Source organism: Argiope bruennichi, chromosome 9 (genome assembly GCF_947563725.1).
Source record: "Argiope bruennichi chromosome 9, qqArgBrue1.1, whole genome shotgun sequence".
Taxonomy (NCBI): Eukaryota; Metazoa; Arthropoda; class Arachnida; order Araneae; family Araneidae; genus Argiope; species Argiope bruennichi.
In genome coordinates this window covers 55,550,504-55,573,688 of record NC_079159.1, presented here as the reverse complement: position 1 = coordinate 55,573,688, position 23,185 = coordinate 55,550,504, and positions in this window count along the sequence as shown.

The window sequence follows — 23,185 nt, the reverse complement described above, 5'->3', positions numbered from 1 at the left end:
TCTGAAATTCTCGAGGCATTTAATAGCAGTTTGATTTTAGCTGTGGAAAAATTTAATTTCTCTAATACAATAATGATGACTTTTAATCAGAATTTTCACAAGTGATCTGACAAGAGGCGAGGTCTATGTCCCTTAACATGTTTTCGTTAAAAGGAAAAAGGTTGTTTAGAGATAATTTTTTATTTCATTCTACTGTACATAAATATGGTATTCAAAATGTGAAAAACAAAAACATTGAGAAAAGCAAATTTATTAGATAATATCTTCTTTGTACAGAATTATAATATGTATTACTTAAAGAGTTATATAGTAATCAAGTATTAAGATGCAATTTGAAGAAAGATTTCAAATATGAAACATTGATCAAAAGAAGAAGCTGAATATAAATTTTAAAAAATAACTTCAATAAATATTTTATTTTATAAAATGATTGACTATAATAGAAAATATATATACTTTTAAATCACAATTGAATCAATTTAGAAATAATTTTGTGTCTTTAAAAGTAATAATAATTAGATAGATATAAAAATTTCATATATTTTTCTTTCAAAGAAGGATTTTAATTTAGGGATTCTGATTTGAAATGTAGAGATTTTAGTTTTATTTTAAGAATTACAACTAAGCAGTATGAAAATCATTTGAAAAATGGAAAAAAAAAGTTTTGATGCATTGAAATATTTTGATATTTTGATGAACAGTCTGAACACGGAAAATGCATTTAAATTGTATAAATTCTCCATAATAAAAATTTATAGCACAGAAATAATATTAACAAAAATTAAAAAAAAAGTATTTTGAAAATTATATCATTAGATAAAGAATAACAAGCAATAGATTAATTCTGAGGCTTGTTAACTTCTTTTGTTACTGTGTTTGTAGTTGTCCCTTCATTTAAACAGAAAAGAAAGAAAATAATAATTACAAAAGGAGAAATAAATGATTATAATTTAGTAAAAAAATAAATTGTTTGTTTAGATTCAAAATATTTCATTAACATTAAAATATGTTTTAAAAAACTCGAAAGTCTTAAAGTGCTTTTCAATTCCGACAGTAGGCCCCTTGTTGAAGTAATTCTGTCTTCCGTACGTCAATAAATAACCGAAAGTGAATTTCAGCAGAAGCTACATATTAAAAATACATATAGCAAGTAATAATAAATAAATAAATATGTTTAACAGGTCAAGCAGCATTTTGATTTTTTAAAGCACATAGCTTTTAAACAATATATTCATTTTAATAAATAATTAGAGTGTCAACAATTAGAAAATAGCTGCAGAATACTTTTTTGTTTTTAGCTGAAAAAATGCTAAATATGCAAGAAAGAAAGGACTAACTATTGTCACTCTTTAAAACTGTTCATTTACTAAGTAGATATAGAAGAAGCGTTCTTTTTAACAAGTTGGTTATCTATTAAAAAACAAGTTAGATGTTTTGCAAAACTAATTTTCTGTCAACATGTTAAAGAATTTCCAACCAAATAACGTTTCTTCACAGCTGTAATTTGCTTGTATTTTTTATAAAACTTTACCGCTTTCGTTATAATAATTTTGAATATGAAAAAAATAATAGGTTAATAGGATAGCGGCTTCTGAATATAGAAAAGTATTAATAGGCCCTAGGCTTCTTTCTATTACAAAATTAGAAACAAAGCAAAAAAAGAAAAAAAAATCTTAATTGAATAAATGGTTTCTAGAAATTTGCAAAATAGAAGTAGAGAAGGCTTCAAGCAGATTATCTTGGAATAGCTTTCATTTTAAATAAATACAAGTTATGTAATATTCAGCTGATAAACTCAAATAAAAAAATACAAGTCAAACTATTACACATTTAGCAGATTCGCATTATTAAGTGTAGAAAGAAGCATATATAAAATATTAAAATATTCATTCTCTTACTTCTATTCACGCCTAGTTTCAAATAGGTCATTAAACTAAGTAATATTCTAGATTTTCGGAATACTCTGAATAAAGAATTTTTAAAGTAATTTTTTAAAGAATTTGAAAAGTATTTTTTAGATAAGAAAAAAGTACCCAGAGTAATTCAAATTTTTTTTAATACGCAGAACAGAGAGAACATCACAATTTCTTTCGTCTTTTTCTCATGCTTCTTTCTGCAACTTAAAAGCACTGTCCTAAAGTTTCAAGTGAAATAACTTTACTCTATTTCCCATTCTCTAAATTGTTAATCATGCAAAAGTGTAAATAACAGAAATATACTTACATAAAGTGATGCAAAATAAAATGCATAGAAACCTGGCAGGAGTGCCTGAAAATGTTTAACATAATACCTCATAAAGATGTTATCGTCATCTTCCTCTCACATAAAAACTGTAAATATTTAGCAAGACCGTGAATGTCAAAAGTACTCAAATTTTTATTTTCAGAGTCCCACACATAAATATTTTAAGCTTCATAATATTATGAATTAAAATGAGTAAGTATTTAAACATCTTAGTTAAAAATAAAATTTGAAGCAGAATAATTTTAATAATAATACTACATGCCAAATTTAATATATCTAGATCGCTTCATTTTAGATTTATTAGATTTACATGCATTCGAATGCATAGACCGACAGACGGTGAAACCTTAAACGAATTTAAATCAAAATTTGATATTGATCTAATCTTTGAGTTGTATAACTGTATGCAAAACTTCATTCAACCAAATCATTGTATTTCTGAGATATCCTATTTACATGCATCAGAAGTAAAGACAAACTGATAGCCCTTGAAGAATCTGTAGCAAAAGTTGATGCATATCTATATTATAATCTATGTTCTAAAAGTTGTCTTAGGCCGGGATAGCCTGGTTGGTCGAGCGTTGGATTCGCGTCCCTTAGGTTGCGAGTTCGAACTCCGCCGGCTGAAGAATCCCCGCGTGCTTGGTGGTTAACGTGCGTATAAATCTTTCGTGGTCACAAAGTCCTCCATGTCGAGAGTGTCTAAATTACGATCTGTGGATGAGTGAATGAAGTCCGTCCCGTAAAAAGGGTTGTGACGTGTGTGTAGCTAAAGTCGTTCTCTTAGCCCTAGATGGCGCTACTATAGAAACAAGAGGCGCTCCCCCCTCAGGCTTAAATCGGTTGTCTTCGAACAGCGGACTTGTCCATGGCAAGTGCCATAATAAACAACAGCAGCAGCAACAACAAATATTATCTATATAACTCCTTGCATTTTGTAATTGTCATATTAATCATAAAATACATTTGTTTAGAATAACAGGTGGCCTTTCTATAAAGGAATTTCGTTCAATCTTAATAGAAATCTACAGATTTAGTATAATGACCACACAGAAAATTTCTTCAGGCTGATTTAAAGCTTTTTTGAATTATCATGTTCACAAATATAATTTATAAGATGGTACTCAGTGAGGTATGAAACTTGGAGGTTCGTCATAATCTCGAGTTCGAACTTTTGATCTATGACAGAGTATTTTATATTTAAACTGTATATATTTAAACAATGCATTTTAAATTTTCTGGCCAAATTTATAAAAAGAAGTTATTATTTAAAAAAAGAATACGGGTTATTTATGGAGTATTTTGTTCTTATTTCACTTTCTTATTATTCAATTATCGAATGCAAAGGAATTTGTAAAAACTACTCTGCAAGTGAATGTCTTTTCTTCATTAGGCTAGGAGAAGATTATTTAAACTTAATTATGATTCCTATTAGTACTAAGAAGATATAAATGTTCTGACATTGCATGAAATGGTATGAATTAGCATGGATATTAATAACTAATAGTAATTAACACTAATGACGGGTTTCGTATTAATATTATTAATAAACATTTATTCCAAATGAAAATAATGCAATTTTCTATTTCAAAAAAAAAAAAAAAAATGTAATCCAAAAGCGATTTCTTATTTCCATTTCACATTTCATATGACATTTATTTGTAGGTATTTTAAAATGTATATATAAAATGCTGATAGTTAGTTAAGATCTCATTTTCTTTCTATTTTTTTACCTTTAAAATTTATCAAATGGCGAAAACTATAGAAGTTATAAAATTTAAAAAAATAAAATTCAGAATTTCAAAACGTTAAGGATATCTCAGGGGACCAAAAATATTTAAAAAATATGAACTTGATAGTCTAGTGATATAATATTTTTAAAATTAATTATTTCTGGATATATTTTTATAGCATCTAATAAGGAAGGCTTCGGTAGAATGTTTTAGTTTTCAAAAAGTTTAAGTTTTGAAACTTAAATAAAAATATTATCCAAGTTTTTAATAATTTTGCTCCAACTTCGATCGGAGATTTTTTGCTGCTTTATATGAGCCACAGAATGAGTATCGAAAGGAACCTCAGACGTATCCATTGCTTCATGCTTTATTGCAGTGATTCAAATAAACAATTCGTTTCATCCCGGTTTTCAGGATTGAAACAAAAAAAGAAAACATATTTTTATTTGTTTATTTTTCTTTTCTTGGGAAAAAGTTTATAATATCAGACAGAATTCAATTATCAACTTCAATGTGTGTTTTGGGAAAGAATGCGATGGAACTTATGAAATTATTTACAGGCGAGATCTTATTTAAACATATATTGTGTTCTATTCACCCTGAAATCGATTCGTATGCGCAACATTTTGTGAAACTAATTTTGTAAAGTTTTCATAATCTTATTCAAATAATATTAAAGTTTAAATTCTGAATCTTTAATGGAAAAGTATTTTTTTGGGAAAAAAACTACTTTTCTCAAGGACTATTTGTTTATAAGTTAAATTTCTTCATAAGTTTAATTGGGAACTAAATATAATGCAGCAAAAAACATTTATTTCGGCATAGCTATTTTAGTAAAACTAGGTTGTATTTATTACACAATTGTGGTTAGATCTATATCTGAAATATTTTACAGTTTCATATTTCCAATAATGCTATAAACTTCTGTAATATTTTAAAAATATAAGCTGTTATTATAAGCTACCCTTACTTATAAACACATTTTCATTTTATATGAACCATTGAATAACGAGAAGAATGATTATAACAAGATTTTAAAATATTTATCACATATTAACCATTTATAAAACTTGTTGAAGATTGAACTCTAAAAACCGATAAAAAGGAAACAAATTAGAAAAATCTTTTGTTTGTCCTAAAAATCATAAATAATTTTATTATACATTTGAACAGTAAAGTAACATATTAGAATCGTAAACCATTGAAAATAATATAATTCAAAATTTTAGCCGTAATGAATGTTATATACAAAATATTTCTTTAATATTCATTAAATATAAAAAGTGGATTATTATAATTTTGATAAAATTGTATTTTAAATCTGATAAAATTTTAGTTCGGAAACTGCTTTAGAGATTTTTAAATTTATTGATTGTTCCATTCGAAGTGTCAGAATATCTGGTACTTTTAATATCCTGCACATGAGCAATTTGTGTATCGTAATATAATAAAGAAATCAAAACTTGCGTTTCGGACATATTTTTTTGACGGATTGGTCCAGAACTACAATTGTAATAACATGGTCACATACCATATTTCATTCACCTGGGTTGCTGTGTTTTGCATTGCAGCTCTTATGTCTGTGAAAATGTACAGACCGAAAGATGAAACATTTTTACGAATTTGGTTCAAAATTTGATACAGATGAACATTTTAAATTCTAAAACTGTATGATAAGTTTTATACATTCTAGACTCTTTATGCGTATCAACACATTAACTATAATATGCAAATTAACTCAAAGGCTAATACGTTCATTTGTACACAAACAGACAGACAGGCAAACTTTGTATATATGGATTTGATTCATTATTTTATAGAAATCTATAAATTTAGTGTCAAAGCCCCATGCCGAATTTCATTCGTCAAGCTCGAAGAGCACTTTATTTGTTCATAGACAGAAAAAAATTCCAAAAATGTCTTTTTAGGACTCTAAAGCAGGGAGATTCGTCTAAATCTTGAATACAAATTCTTTCATGATTACAATGCTTTTACTTTATATATTTCTCTACTCGCATGCGAAAAAATAAAATTTAGTGTTCCGAATATAATTGATAAACAATTATAAATGTTCCGCTTTGATTATGAGATAATGCATAAAGGAAATATTTAATTGTTAAAAAATATCAACAGGAAAAAAGAAGTGAAATTGGAATTAGATTTAACTAGCTAATAATTGCTATTTAAAAAAGTCGCATCATTTCGCTTCAAAAAATTTATCATGAAAAATTCCTTAATTGAAAATTTGTAATTTAAGATAAAACCACGAAAATATACATTTAATAAATCCTACCAATGCCACTTATTAACTTCAGTGCTTAATTAAATTAAGAATAAAGCAATAATCATTATACGAACTTATTACAAAGAACAAGTTTTTCATAAATAATTTCACACTTTTTGTAAAACAAATTCTATTATTTGCTTTAGATTCTACACAACATCGAACAGCCGCACATGTTGTTTGGTACGAGATTTTATTAATTTCTTATCATTTTAATCAATAATTATAATTCATTGATCACATTTTGCATGAATTCGCAAAATACCATGCTCAATAGGATATTCATTAATCACAATTTTTTAAAGACCTGTAGAAAATTAGACGGCATTGTCTGTTTCATAATAGAGGAAAGACTGATATTCGATTTTGTAGATTTTTGTGAGAATTTCGAAGCATGAGAATACAAAAAATGTTGTACAGAAACAAAAGTTAGGAAGGAACAACACAATAGCAGAATTAGTTAAAAAAATTTAGCTAAACAGAAATTCTCTTGTGATTACGGAAAGTAAATCACGTCTAAAGTGGTTTAGTTCCAAGATTTTGTAAAAACTTTAATTACATTGAAAGCTTCATTAAATTAGTTGAACAGTCTCGATTGTATTTAGAAAATATATTTTCTCACAAATGAACACCCCCCCCCCCCCTCTAATTTAGGTATAAAGAAGTGATAAACAAAAAAGTTTTTAATATAAATTTTCATTCGTTAATTAGATCAGTAAAAATGTCATGCTTTGAACGTGCTTGGTTAAAAACTATCTTTAACTTACAAAAAAGAAAGCTATTCTTCAGAAGTTTAAAAAAAAAGAATCACTTTGCCGATCAAGATAAGATGTTTCAGAATTCACGTCATTTGCTTACGAGCTTGGTTTCACAGCACAGAAAATTAAGGGTTTTTTTTTGTCCCTCTTTCTATTGCAAGCAAAATAAAGCTCGTTTCAAGTTTTTATTATTTTTTTTAATTTACTGATAGTTTCGATTTATGTTTATATATCACATCTTAAAGACAGAAAAGTAACATTCAGATTTACAGTTTCTCAAAAAGAATCTTTTAAGATAATGTGGGTAAAGTCAGCGGTTTGTAATTAATTGGCCTAATCATTTATAAACAATGCCACTATTTTTTACATGAGAAAATGTACTAAAGGTACATTTTCCGTTTCAACCTTTTTCTATCTTGATTGCATTCATCAATGAGAATTTTAAGCAGACGAGTTTAGATGTTATTTCAGTTTCTTCAAGGTGATAGTCTAGCAGATTTAATGGAAAAAGTTTTGGTTGCTTTATCAGCCAATTCATTACCTTTGATATCAATGACAGTTTTAACCCAGTATCATAAGATATTGCTATCCACCAGATTTTTAACATTTTCTACTGAATTTTTCTTTGGGTAAAATTTTTGAAGACCTTCAATGCACTTAAACTGAATAGATGATAATGAACATGTTGCTTTTTTTTCAATTTAAGGCTTAGAATATTGCAAAAAGTTCTGCTTGACAAAAAATTTTTTTTTAAAAATAAACTGAAACTCTTCAAATTTATCTTTTTCCTCAAAAACACAGTAATTAAGTATATTTATTTATATGGCTCCAATAATTACTTCCTAAAAACATTAACTAAGTATATTTACTTAGTTCTAATAATTATTACTGAGTATATTCCAGACAGCATGTAGTACGTATACTAGAATGTTAATGGTGACAAATTCAAAATAGTAACATAAAATTTTTCGTTTATACGTGTAATGCTTTTAGTATAAATTTATTTTAAATATTGCCAGTAAATTTTTTTTAATAAATAAAAAAAATACAAAACATGATACAATTCGTTTCTTAAAATGTCATTTATATATTCTAATAACATTTATTTTCAGGGGTAAAAAATGATATGAAAAAAATGATTGTCTGTTTTTATGTATGTGAAACTCGTACTCTCGAGATGTTTCTTCAACATTTTATATTTGTATGTAAAGATTGTAACCATGTTCACCATTCCCAAACATTGAAATGATTATTTTAAAAAAAAATGCAATAAAAAAAGAAGAAAAACAAAGAATCTTAATTTTATTTACAAATGATATAAATAAATAAAAATGGAATGTTACAAGCTTTCTTTTTGCATACTGGATATTTAATGTAAAATGCAAGAGATGTAGCCCTAAAAACATACTTTGAAACTTATGACTAATAAGCTGTAAATTAGATGTGAAGAAACGATTTGCGAAAAAAAAAAAAAAAAAAAACTTTTCCCACTGTAAATTTTCCACAGTTAATTAAAGCAGTGATAAGTGACACACCGAAGTGTTTAATGCAAATTTCTGTGAAAATTCTGAAAAAAAAAGAAAAAAAAAAAAAAAAAGGAAACAAAAAAAATAATTCTACAAAAAATATTATTTTACCTATAAAGCAGAATCTCTGTATGGGTGTTATTAGTAGTAAGCGCAAGAATATATGACATCATTAACATTAAATGGCTGCCAATCAATTGAATTGAATTGTGTAATGAACAATTAAGAATACTATAGAAAAGGACACGGCTAGAAGTTTCGTATATCTTATATATATTACCCAACAATAATTGTAAATTAAAGATCAGGCTCGTTGATGAAGCTTCTTTCTTTTCTAATGTTATTTTTTAGATGTCTGCAACTCTATTAATAAAAAAATATGAATCGTTATGAGTCCGCGCTCTTCCGGTGAGGCAATGTGACCTCCAGTAACCAGAGTAACTTTGGTACATATGTACATAAGAGAGTGAGAATATGCACCTCAAAACACTATTTAAAAAATTTAATAAAAAATTAAGATGGGAATATAGAGTTTTTCTACGATAGCTTTCGAAAATATTTACGCACAAAAATAAACTTCGCAATCTTTAAACATTGAAACATTTATCTTTTAAATGATATCAATATAGTACTCATGCACATTTTCTCTGAATTTTGAAAATTTTCGAAAATGTATTTTGCTTAATATTTGCTGGATTATTAGTATTGCAATTTTCATTGTTTCCTGCAGTATTTGAATATTACTCGATTTTCTTCTATTCTTAAAAACTAAAACAGAAGAATTTTGCTAAATATCTGTACAATTTTCTGTAAGAATAGAAAAAAAATGCAGTTACATTGTCATGAAATTTAAAAGTTGGATGAACTACAAATTTATTCAATTGCTGCTATTTTAACATCGTTGTAATGTAATGGGATTGGCCACTATTATTAAAGATCAGATGTCCAATGAACAAAACATATGAACATGTAAGACAATTAAAATTGCACAGCCTTAATGGCTTCGAACTTGATGAATCATGTATATAAATTTATATCTAAATGATTTAATTAAATTAAATACAACCAATATCTCCGGTGAAACGCCTGGCTCCAAAATCAACTAGTAATCACTGAGTAACGATACAGAAGATATTTCACAACAATTATTTAACGGAATTAAACCATCAACATCAACCTTTTATGTTTTTATTTCAGCGTGATACTTGTCAAAGGGTACACGGTACATAGAAATTCTTTGACTATTTCTGTAACCAGTAGCACAAGTTTGCTTGTCATAACAACATGTTTTAAGATTATTGAAAATGTGGAAATAAAACAGGATCTAAATTGTATTATAAAGAAAATAGCTAAGGATTCTCCCTTTTCCTTCTGAAAACGTCCTATTTGAATTTAATTGATTGTGTCGGTCAAACGTTGCAATGAAGCATTATTGTCACCTCAAGAATTTTTATCATAGATTCAATTTGATTGTCGTCTGGAAATTCTTAAATTTAACTGAATCGTACTCCGAAAATCCACTATTATTTATGATGCATGAAAAGCGAAAGCATTTCCTGGTTAGCGTTAATTTTGATGATTTCGATCCTTTGGGGGAACACGAATCTGTATTATTCCATTAAAAACTGCCATTTCGGTTAGGGCTCAAAAGCGTGGCACTAGTTTTCAAGAATTGTAACAATTTCCAGGATTAAGCTGTCACCAACACTTTTGCAAAGTTTCAATATTCTCCTTCTCTTTTTTTATTGGTTTATTGGTTTTTATTAAAAAATATTCGTTGGTTCTTTTTTATTCGTTTTTATTTATTGGCAAAATAAATCAAAACCTTCTATTCCAATATAAACGGAAAAAAATTCTGTGTCGAATGAGACATTGCACTAAAATATATCTCAATACCTTGTAAGAAAGTTTCTAGGATATGTTTAAAACGTTGCCATGATGATTAATTGTCCTTTTATCAATTGAGTGAGAATATTTTTTTTCCATATCTTTACTTAAAAAAAGAGCATAATTTACACTAATATTTGGACTTGATTTTACAATTTCTTCTGAACAGTGATTCCTTTTATCTCTTTCGAAGTAACCGTTTTTAGTTGTGTTCACTTACAAGAAACTTAGATAAATTTGTAGAGCCAGTCAAAGAAGTGTCGGAGCACTCATTAATGATCGCCATTTATAAGAGTGAAATACACCAAAAGAATGCCAAACAATTTGGAAGAATGTTCTTATAATATATAAATTGTATTCAAATAAGAAGTCATCTAAATTTTTATGTTTGCATAATGTTCACATTTTCTGAGTGCCAAAATTTAATTTTCCTTTTCTATATGATATAGCATAATAAGTGTTAAGAATAAAAGGTTAGACAAATGTGATCAAAATGAACAGAGATACACGTAAAGAAGTTTCGGAGACCATCTCAATATATGTAAACATAGAAATAGTTCACTCATTGTATAATTTCGTTTATTCAAGTTTTCATTTCGGTCGTTAATATGGTAATTTTGATCTAAAAGAGATAAATAAAATTTTATGTTTACTCTTATTTGTAATAAAACTATATTTTAATCTGTGTAATTAATTGCAAATAAATATTAGACAAATAGAATTTTAAAGGCGTATTATTTGAAATAATCGAAGATTCTGGACAGCTTTAGTATTAATATTACTAAAATAAGCATAAATAACAAATTTTTGGAGTACTTGAAAAATAGAAGTCAGAGTTTTATTTTCGAAAATAATTATTTTCTTTATAACTGATGATTATTTATTTATGCTGTAGATTTGCAAAAATTTTAAATTTTAACCAAACAGCATTTTAAATTATCACAAGAGTTTCTCGTTTAATCTCTATTAACTAGGAAACTTATTAAATAAGAAAAATAGGAAAAAGTTTATAAATTTCTGTTTTAATTCTTGAAGTGTAATGACATTGCATTATTGATGCGCAAAAAAGTTACTTTTTCATTTTATTTAAAAACGTTTTAGTTATTCATATATTTTAAACTGTAAAATATTTTCTCTTTTGTGCTTTTTTTCATTAATTAAAATTTGGTCAAAGTTTTTCTTCAATTTAAATGAACTCCAGTTTATCCGAATGAAACTTTCCTTGTAATGTAATCTATTCTATGGATCAAATTTTTTGATCATCTCTCAATTAAAAAAAATTATAATCTAAATCAACATTGAAAGAGAATACAATGTCGACGATTAATGAGGATTTTGACTGTTGTAAGAGAATCCACTTGCAAGGTTGAAATGCCTTCCCACTTAAAACAATGAAAAACAATTTTCACACTACAGACTTATATCAAATTAAAGAGTATAAAATTCCTTATATTTTCAAGCTTTTATTTTTCTTAAAATTTTAATATTTTTTCAGATAAGTGTTCTAAATTACTTTTTCGTTTTCAATAATTTACGACCCCCATCAAATCGGCATGTTACTTACATGAAAAATAGCCTTTAAGAATGTGCTTTCACTTTAAAAAAATACATAGTTGAAACACCTATGGTTATTTTTTTATTAATTTTTTACAGTTTCCGAAAGTTCGCCGACTCCTTATTTTGCGATTTTCACCCCCTAAACCCATGTTGTATGGTGATTCTTTATCCTCTTGATGCCTACTATCACCCCTCTGAATTTGTCGGTCGAATTCAGCAACACCCTGTATATATATATATATATATTCTGCAGAAAACTCGAATAAACAAAGCCAAAAAAAATTTCTATGAAATTAAGTAACTTTCAGTCAATGTAATAATAAAGAATGGAACACAAGGAAGAGTTTTTAACCTATTCTCTATTCGTTCCCCATAATTCGCTTTATCTCCTATCACTCCTATTTTAGCCGAAGTGATCCGAAGTCGTATGTGGGTGCTAACAAATTAGCTTATGTATATCCGCATAACGGAGTAAGTGAGAAACAGGCGATGACGAGGTATGACCGGTCACGCATACTTTTCTGGCAGCATTTAACTCATCACTGGCAATACCCGTTGGTCAGCGGCCGCTTTCACGCACATCTGGACATCGCATCTATTTTGGACTTAATTATGCAGAAGGAACCGGAATTCAATTTGTGGATAGCCTATGAAGGTGTGTCGCTCTCCTTGCCTTTGGCACTAATTTGTAAATCTTTCACACTAATTAACAGAGGAACAGATATCATGCATATCATCTAAAGTATTTATTAATGTTTGAACGAATTGTTACTCAAATGGATTTATTTTGCTATTAAATTAAATTAATTTTTATACATTATACGAGCATTTGGGATTTGATATTTGATTGTTTTGGTCAATATGATTTTAAATAGATATATTTTAATTTAATAAATCAATAAGAACTTCTTTTAAATTTGACATCTTCATGATAGAATTCTTACAAAGGATTAAATCTGTATTCTACATGAGTGTTTTTTTTAAACGTTTGAAAATAGTTATATTTTTGAATAATTTTATAAAAACAATTGGAAAAAAAGCTGTCCATAAAACCAAAACATAATAATTAAATCGCAGGAGTTTTTCTTAAAGTTTTTTGGAATAAAAAAAAAAAAGGTCTAAATTAAATCTTCTAGTTTAGAGATTTATCAAATGATTTGCTTTACCTTTTGCAGATAGCTTAAGAAGTATATTTTCTAGTTTTTGAAACTAAAAAATAAACTATATTTTTATCCAATCTTTAATAATTAGAGCTCGATTTATAAATACCACGAAAGTTTCAACTTTTTTTCACATTGTGGAGCTCTTGTTTTTGTTGTTTGTTTCTTATGGCACTTAAGCCGGAAGGGAGCGTCTCTTGTTTTTTATAGTAGCGCTAACTAAGGCCATGGGTACGACTTTGCCACTCATGCATCACTCATTCGCTTGCACAACCCCTTTTTACAGGAGGGCACATTCACAAATCTCACAGATAGAACAAAGGAAACTCGAACCCAGGACGCCCAGATCGCGGGGAAGACGCGTTACCCCTATGCCAGGACGCCGGCTTGTGGAGCTCTAAAATATCTATAAAATACTTTTAAATGAATAGATTACTTTTCTGTTATTCAGAAACTGCAGAACATATTGGGAAATTATCATACCAAATATGAAAAAAAAAAAAAAATATGCACTAGATTTTTTTATGAGGTTTTTTGTAAGAAAATTCCATAAAAGATTAAAATTTGTGAAAATAGCATCTAAAGATGTGAAATACCATCAAAACCTATGAAAATGCAAATATAAAAACCAGTGTTATCAGTGTCAGTTAAACGGTTTTATTAAGATCTCTGCTCAAACATAATAAATAAATAAAAAAAAAAAGAATTCATAATTTTGCAAGGAATTGACTTTTCAATCCAGTCACCTACTTTATTATGTAGCCTAATTCAAGAGATGGAATTTCATATTTCCTTTTCGTTTTTAATTTGCAATTGCATATTATATGTTAAAATGAGAATAATACAATATCTTTTGGAAATAGAATTATTAATAGAAATAATAGTTAATAAAAAATTCAAAACGGAATTCTAAGAGTAATTTTAATTACAAGAAAATTTTCGTATAAAAATGAGTAAACATTCTTTTACAAATACTTATCATGGGTTTCTAATAATTCTTACATTGAAATTTATTCAAGAAAAATTGATAAATCTACTAATGTTCTATGTTAAACATAATATTGAAATAAAATCATAAATTTAAAAATAAATCAAAAGAAAAATTCTACTTTTAAGTACACAAATAAAAACATGCTTCAAAAATATCTTTTTATTAAACATAACGCGGTTTATATTTCAATTCAATATTACTTTTAAAAGAAAAGTCTTTAAAAACATTTCTTGAGTTCAATTTTGTATTGTTGTTTGGAAATAAAGGAAAAAATATTAAGATTCGGAACAGTCGTCTTTCTACAAGGAAACACATAAAGAGCAATTACGGAAATATGAATGACATAATCATTATTAATATTGCTATAATTAGTTTTTAGAAATTTTTGCAGTATTCAGTTACCTTATAAAAGACTAAAAACCCTTGCTATGTACTTTACCATTGTTATGTAAAGAGCTAAGTATATCTTCAGTGTTAATGTTATCACTTTAATTATATTGTTGTGACAAAGTTATAATTATTCTTTTATGAAGATAAAATTTATTCTTGAACTCCTTGAAAAAGAATACATAATTACAAATTAAAAACATGTCTACTTAAATGTAGTGACCTCCCTAATTAAAAATTTCTCGCAACTCCTGAAGCTTATTCTCCAAAGAATATGTCACATGAAAAAAAAATGGAAAAAAGTTTTTTAACTATGAAAAAAAAGTAATTACGAGATGAGAGTCAAGATTTTTTTTTGCTGGAAAAAAAACTACTTTTATTTTTAGGCAAGTGCGTGATAGACACTCAGAAACTTTATGACACACTACAAGATAAGAATGATGTGTTTTATGAGTGCTCTTTAAATCTTTTTTTTTTCACGTGTTTTAAGCACACTTCTGTATGTTTAGTGTTTTTTGAAGTACTTAAGATGTTTAAATTGCACTGAGCCCATCCAAGATTGCAGTTTTGTCACCTAAAAATATTATCTAATTAAATATTTCTACTCACGTGGGTTACATTATATAATTTTTTGGAACAAATTTAAAAATCCTTTGCAAAATATGATAAATATTCACCATTTAGATTTAAAATAAATAATTTGTTACTTTTAGTAAGTATACTTAAATATAAATTTAATCACTGACAATTCTGGGGATTTGTACATATCTTGCGAGTGTACAAAACCAATAAAAAGATTTTAAGAAGTTTCTCAAAATTGGCTGTATCATTAGAAACTTATACATTTTAGGTGTGCAGAAAATGGTGCATGGAATTAAATAGATTCTCTTTAATGTAAATATGCTCTTTTTTTTATAAAGAATAAATCGATTAACAACATTTAAAAATGCATTGCAAAAAAGATATATATATATATATATATATATATATATATATATATATATATATATATATATATATATATATAGGATAAATTTATAGTAGTTTAGAATAAATACATCAGTATTTTTCTTTGTTAAGTATTAAATATTATTAAATATAGCAAAAGTCTTTTAACAGTAAAGAACTTTTCACAGTTAGTAGAAATTTATATTAATGGTTGTAATATATTTATTTCTTATTTTAACAGAAAAGATAAATAAATTTCTATTTTGTGGATGAAATGAAACTTTTCTGGAAAACTTTTAACCAAATTCTTTTTAAAGTTTAAAAGAAACTTCTACTAACATTTGCAAATAGAGGATCTCACATGTTAAGTTTATGACGCATGAAGAAATTTTCCAAAAGTTCTAGGCTATTTTCGTTACGATTCATTTACTTTTGTTTTATTGGGTTCAGTTATTTTCACGCTAGTGATCTCATATGTATATATATAGAATTATATTTCAAAAGTAATTTATATTATTTAACTGCTATAGCCAATATATTTGGTACAGGGATTCAGCAATGTTGGCAAAATCATGTAAACTTCTTAAAATGCATCAAAAGTTTGCAAACGATCCCAGATACTCTTTCCAAATCAGGATTTTAAGGTTACAGCAAAAATTTGTTGGGTTATTACTCTTGATTACTAATGGTATTGAATCTTTAGTGTCATCCTTTGACTTTACTATATGTTTACAACTCTGTTATGCTTTGCTAGCTATTAATAATGCTTTAAAAATGGAAGGGAAAATAATACGTGTTTCTTAAAGTCAAAATTGTTTGTATGAAGGTTGTTTAATCTGTTAAAAATCATTTCAGTTTATTACATTCACAAAATACGGCATACGCATATCGAATAAAGGTAAGAATTTAAATCATTTATATATATATATATATATATATATATACACATCATGCTATTATTTATTTAATTTCAAAATATTTAAGAGGTATCATTCTTGGGTAACGTAATTTGAAAGAATGTTAAATGATTATTAAAGGCAGCGTTATAAAATTTTCCAACCACATCAATGCAAGTTCAGCGCAAGTTAAACTTGAATAATAACTATTGAAATCAAGTAAATTTTTCTTCCTAGGTGCTCCATTAGGATTTTTTGATAATTTACTGCATTTTCTAAATGGATAGCATTCTATTCTTTACTTTACTTTTAAAAGAAAACACAAGAACAAGGATAAAAAAGGACCTTATAAAAATTAACATCATTTTTTGTTTACATAATTATTTCTTCCATTTTTCATTCAGCAAATTCTTTTTTATTATGAAGGCAAATAAAACTTGAATTTTCAACAAACAAGATATGAATCATCTTAAAGTAGATCAATGACAGTTTACACGAAAAAGGCAGATGAAAAAGTATTTCTTTTGTGTTATTAACAGATGAAAAAAAGTGAAATATTTGCCACTTTGCTCAAATTTGAAATTCGAAAATGGAGTTTGGAATTCAAATGTAAGGCAATTTCGGTTTGAAACACTGTCTACTGTTATGCATTTGGCGTTGAATGAGGTAATAATCATACACAATGTAATAAATCCCACGTTATTGAAAGACGTAATAGTTTTTTCTGCCCTATAACGTGCAATATTAAATTTCATTCTCTAAACAATTACGCAAGATAAATTTTAGTTTCTTTTTTAAGATGGAAAGAATTGTCTATGAACATAAATAAATCTTCGTGAAACAAGAAAACATTTTAATTTAATATAATCAATAATAATAACAATTTATCTTGAACAATTTATAATAAACGTATAAAAACAGGATACTATGAATTATCAAAAATAATGTTTGGTATTTCATGAAATGCATTGAAATGAAGCATTCGCATGGATTATAAGGAATGGTGTATTGAATCTATTGAAAAAAAATTAATTAATCAAAATGCAATTTCTAAAGAAGTTTTTTTAATTAAAATATCAATACTCCATCAAAAAATTTATCTTTTAAAGTTAAAATTTTAATACACTCTTTAAACCCTTGTCCTTGTAAGAAAAATAGCCTTACATTAGTTTACATTAGTTTATTACATTACATTAGTTTATTGCAGAAGACAAGTACATTTCTACAAATGTTTTTATTTACATCTTATATGTTTATTTTAAAAGCAATTTTACGGTATACGATATTAATAAAAAACTTCCTAATGTAAAAATTTATTCAGCTTACAAAATAAAATGTCTTTCTTCTGTTTACAAATAATTATTATATTTAATCAAATATAATATTTCAATGAACACTATCGTTATTAATTATTTATTAGCGGTTAATAATCGACATGATTTGATAATTTTGAAAGGTCTTTGACTCATGCAATAAAAGATTATACTTTAAAGTTTATCATAATTACAGGAATGCTAACAAATTTATGCATTACAGTTGAATATTTGATTTTTCACAATTCAGTATTTCAAAGAAATTACATTTTGTCCACAATTTAAAGCAAAATAACTACAAAATAAAATACTATACAGAAGTTTAATTTTGGAATGCTTCAAATATTGATGAAGCTCACATAAAGAATAATTAATTTTTATTGTACATAATAACTACGCTTTTGTATTTTGTTTCAAAAGCATACATTAATTATGGCAATAATTTATTGAATAATATTTTTTATCCTAAAATGAAATATGATTCCTATTATAGAAAATGAAATATGATTCCTATTATAGAAAATGAAATATGGTTTGTTTTGCATTTTACTTAGGGTGAAGTATTCTCTATGTTTGATGTTTCTGAACACTTTATTTTTTGTTTGTTTCATTTTTTTAAAGGTGGCATACATTCAATACAACCATATTTTTGTAAAATCCTCAGAAATTAATCAATTAATTTATTAAAATTTTATTCCAAGCGTGAGCATCACTTTACATATTTAGGAAAAATTATTTTCAAGATGTCCTAATGCTATACTAATGAGCTATTCATACATGCATAAAAAACTAAGAAAGTAGAAAATAATTAAAATAAAAAATATATGATTTAATTGATTGCAAGTCCCAGGAGATACACGTGAAGAAATTATTTAACTGAACATATTGCTAGCAGTGAATAAACAGAAAAAAACACCATGAATCTAAAATTTGAAAAATTTTCAAACGATAACACAAGAGAATTAACACACACACACACAAAAAGAACCTTGAAATATTTTGCAATTTCTACACTGAAAGTAGAGCAAGGAATTTTAAATTAAAGGAAATAACGTAGTTTCAAAAATTGTAAAAGATAAAAAAAGAAAAACAAAAGTAAAATTAATATTAACAATAAATGAAAAATAATTTATCCCCTAGGAGTTATAAGAAACAGGGTTGTGGATCATATTTCATACAAGTAAGCAACCAGTATCACCAACCGTCCGCTTGGTGATATTTACTATACAAATTTAAAGATGTCTTCTGAAGAACGATTTTGCACTTTTCCGAATTCAACCTGTCGAAAGCAGTTCCAATGCATTCTTGAAAAGAGGCTAGAATTCCTTTGTGAAACGTTTATTCCATCGTAAAATATTCATACTGAACAAGCACTTTAAAATATTCCATAACTCTTGGTTTTCATCATATTCCACAACTCTGTACAAATAACTTCGCATATTTTTACAAGCTATCCAAATTTAAAAAGAACATTTTTTTTTTTTGGTTATAGTTACAAAATTGTTTTTCATTAAACCAAATACAGCCTTAAATCGTCGTTTAATGATCATATATCATTATAGTTTTGCTTCAAAAATATTCATTGTTTCAAATTGAAAACTCGTGAATCTATTTTTAGAAAACTAAACAAAATAGTAATATGAAGATATTGCAGAATTGAACAATTTTATTCAACTTCACTTCCATTCATGAACTATTATTACATTCAATAATAAGAAGAAAAAAAGATTGAATACGTCATGAAGTGTGCATACGTACATTTAGTCTTCAAAACTATTTAAATGAACGCAGAAAAGGAATAGAAGAAGGAAGGAGATTATTCATTCACTTCGGTAACAATCATTAAATGGATTTTCTATTTTTAAAACTTTGCCATTGAATTGTCATTTTATATCAAAATATATATTTTATACTTCTTAAACACTTTGAGGGATTATCGGACCATTAAAAGTTTAATTTTTCGAGCTTTAGCGCAAGATTAAACTAAAATAGTTCATCGAATCGCTATTAAATTTTCTGAGTATGCTTACACACACAATAAATAAATACCAAAATCGAAGCCTTATTATATACTTTTTAGAGTATGCTAATATGCTAAAATGATTTTTTTAAAAAGTGCTATCATTTCTTAACAATATATAAAGTAATATAACTCCAGAAAATCTATTCAAATATTTATCATTTTTTGTTTGATTACTGCGTTGCATTCTTTAAGAATACATTGGCGTAGCATTTGTTAATATAAATTTCTTATTTTTTTGAGAAACTTTAAGCGCTAGCAAATACGGTCTTCGACATTTTATACAGAACATGTGTCTTTTTCACATATATTTTAATTAGTGAAAATTTGTTCATTGACTTAAATTTTCATAGTTATAAGGTTAAATGTTTTGTAAAATTGTAATAAAAATCTATTAAGTTTAAGAGTTTTTTCCTTACGTTAGGGAGTGTCGCATTTGACCAACTTTTGAGATTTATTTTAGCTGTTAAAGGTCCCAGAGCCCCTTAATAATTTGGATTTTAATTAAAATAAATACATAAGAATAAAGGCCCTTTAAGAAAATGTGTGTTATTTTTTTCGTTATTATGAAATTATTTCACGGTGCCCATCCGGTTTTTGTTGTAGATTATTTCTCAAAAAACAAATTGCATTCAAAACAACAACAAAACAAAAAAAACAATTTTTAAAAATTTGATATTGAAACGGTTGAATAAATTCTACCATAGACATTTGATTAATTCTTTCTATAAAGAAATTCAGTTGCTTCAGGAGAAGTAAATTATTTATGATAATAGCTTTTTAGTTTAGGTTTTATTTACGATAGGTTCTATGTTAAACAAAACTCAATCGGGAAAAAATATTTTGCACTTTTTAAAATATTATTGAGGTGGTTAAATAAGTTGTATCAATGACATACGATATATTTCGTTAGACAATTACATTTCAGGCTTATTTTTCATTTTTTAACACATTTACTTTTTATCCACTTTTGTCTCTTTTATTTTTCCTACTTTTAATTTTCCAAGAGTGGATTCAGCCCACTAAATTAACTATTGTCAGGAGCCTATAGCATCCATCAAACCTTCAGTTCACCTTTTTTCTATTTCTTTTTTTCCCTTCGATACTGCCATTCTGGACTTTGATGAAAGAGAGGGATTCGGTCCATCACTCAGTCTATTTTTATGTACTAAATGACACTCCTTCTTTTAACAATGAGAAATATCTTCTCACGGGAGGCGTGAATCCATGTCACAAGAGTTTAATGCGTTTGATACACCTCTGAACTGGAAAGACAAGGAGCTTGACGTATGAGATAAGATAAATCATGAGATAAATATAATTAAATTGTGTACTTATTGCTGCTATATTTAATGTTGACAGATCATTTTGGTGAAAGTGAAGGAGTGTGATTAAATGGTCGGAATATTAGAGGAATGTTATTTTTATTGGCCATTAAACTTGAAATAAAATAGGGAATCATAATTTTAGTGATTAGAAATTTAGCGATATAGTTTCGTGTGATGTTATAAAATTAACTGTTCAAAAGAAATAAGGAGATTGAACTTATAAATAAAAGTAAATAAATGAAGTTGAATGAATGAATAAAATAAATGAATAAAAGTTGGATCTTAATTGGTAAATTTTATTACGCAAACTTAGAAAATGAAGGCTTGTTAGCTGTTTAGAAATATTTCTTTAATATTACGAAATTCTTTATCGGAAACAATTTTCATTTTTAGAGAATTATGATCAAATTACCGATTTTTCTGTACTTTTTTTATGAGGGTGAAGAAAATAGTTGTCTATTTAAAAACTTTTTTTTTGTATTATTTACACAAGATAATATTGGGTTGCAAAATACAAAGTATTCACTTTCAAGTCATAAAGATTTTACAGTGAAGGTGTAGCATCTGCTAAAAATAGTGTAGCAACTGCTTATGAATCAGGTCAATTCGATATAGATTCAATTTGATATTAAAATTAGGTTCAATTTTCTTTTAATCACATGACAAAAATACTTCAAGTAGTATTACACTTATACACATATTAAAATAATTTACTTTCTGTTTTTGTGAGTCAATATCTTTTCTTCCTATGAGTGATTGTTTTGTTTAACGTATTGAAAGAAATGTGACTAAAATATCGCATTAGATTATTCCATTAACCAATCATATATTTAATATCTAATACATGGTAGTCTTTAATTATTAACTTTTACGGTGGTGTTTTACGAATTTTATATTTGTTCTGCTCAAAGAACTATGAATACAATTATATTTTGCATACTTTAGTTAAACATGGTTTCAAATTGAATTTAATATAAATTCATGTAAAAGAATTAAAATATTGCGGTATACATTAATATAACAAATATAGAAGTTTACAGTGCTTTGTCTATCTGATTCTATATAACTTCAAATCCTTTGTTGAAAATATTAAATAAAAATATTAATATAAAATAATTCAATCATCGTTATGATTGTCCTTATTTATTTAAAATATATAAAATCATTTAATTATCATTATTATGATCATTATTTAAGCATCATTATCATCCTTCATTTAAAATACTAATGTAAAATTATATCTAAATTGTAAAAAAGTAAAAATCTTGCCATAATTCTTTTTTTCAGAAATTATATCCTTTATTAAGCAATAGTTTGTAATTATTTCGAATAGTTAGATATAAATTTCATTTACATATGGATTTAAAATATTTAAAATTCTCAGAATTCTGGAATTAAATATCTTTGCGCAAGCAATAAGGGCACTTCTCAAATATTTCAGATGTTAATTGTTTCTAAATATTGTTTATTTTAGAATTTATAATTACGAAATAGGAAAGAGCATCACATGCGATCATTGTTTAAATATGAATGTTTACAATAAGTTAGCCGCATTTAAGTTAAATAAAATGTATAACGCTGTATCATCAGTCATAGAGCAATTGACTGTTTTAAGAATAAAGTCAACAAAGCAGTTTAATATTTGATTGTATTGTTGCTCGTATTAAATTTACATAAATGTTCTAACCTTTATTGCTAACATATTATCCCTGATAAATATTTGATTGCTATATCATTTTTCCTTTAAATTAGATTAAATCAGTTTGTTAAAGTCAATAAAGGTTTTCGATTATTTGTCATTTTCTTAATATTACTTCGGAATAGAAAAGTTAACTGCATACAATTATCCAGTGTTTGAAGCTCATTATTTTATTGATGTACTATAATTATCCATTATATTAAGGAAATAGGCTGAATTCCTTCTAGATTTATTCTGGTAAAGATACAATACATGATTTATTCAGAAATGTATTTCATCTAAATATATTTATAATAAAAATAAATGTGTATTAAATATGTAATGCTAAATATTTTTGATTTAAATATTATTTAAAATTAAATATAACTATTTTCATATTTATCTGATACTGAACAGAGTCGAAGGAAGTCATGCGTACAAACAATTGATCAATATAAAGTTTTTTTTTTAATAT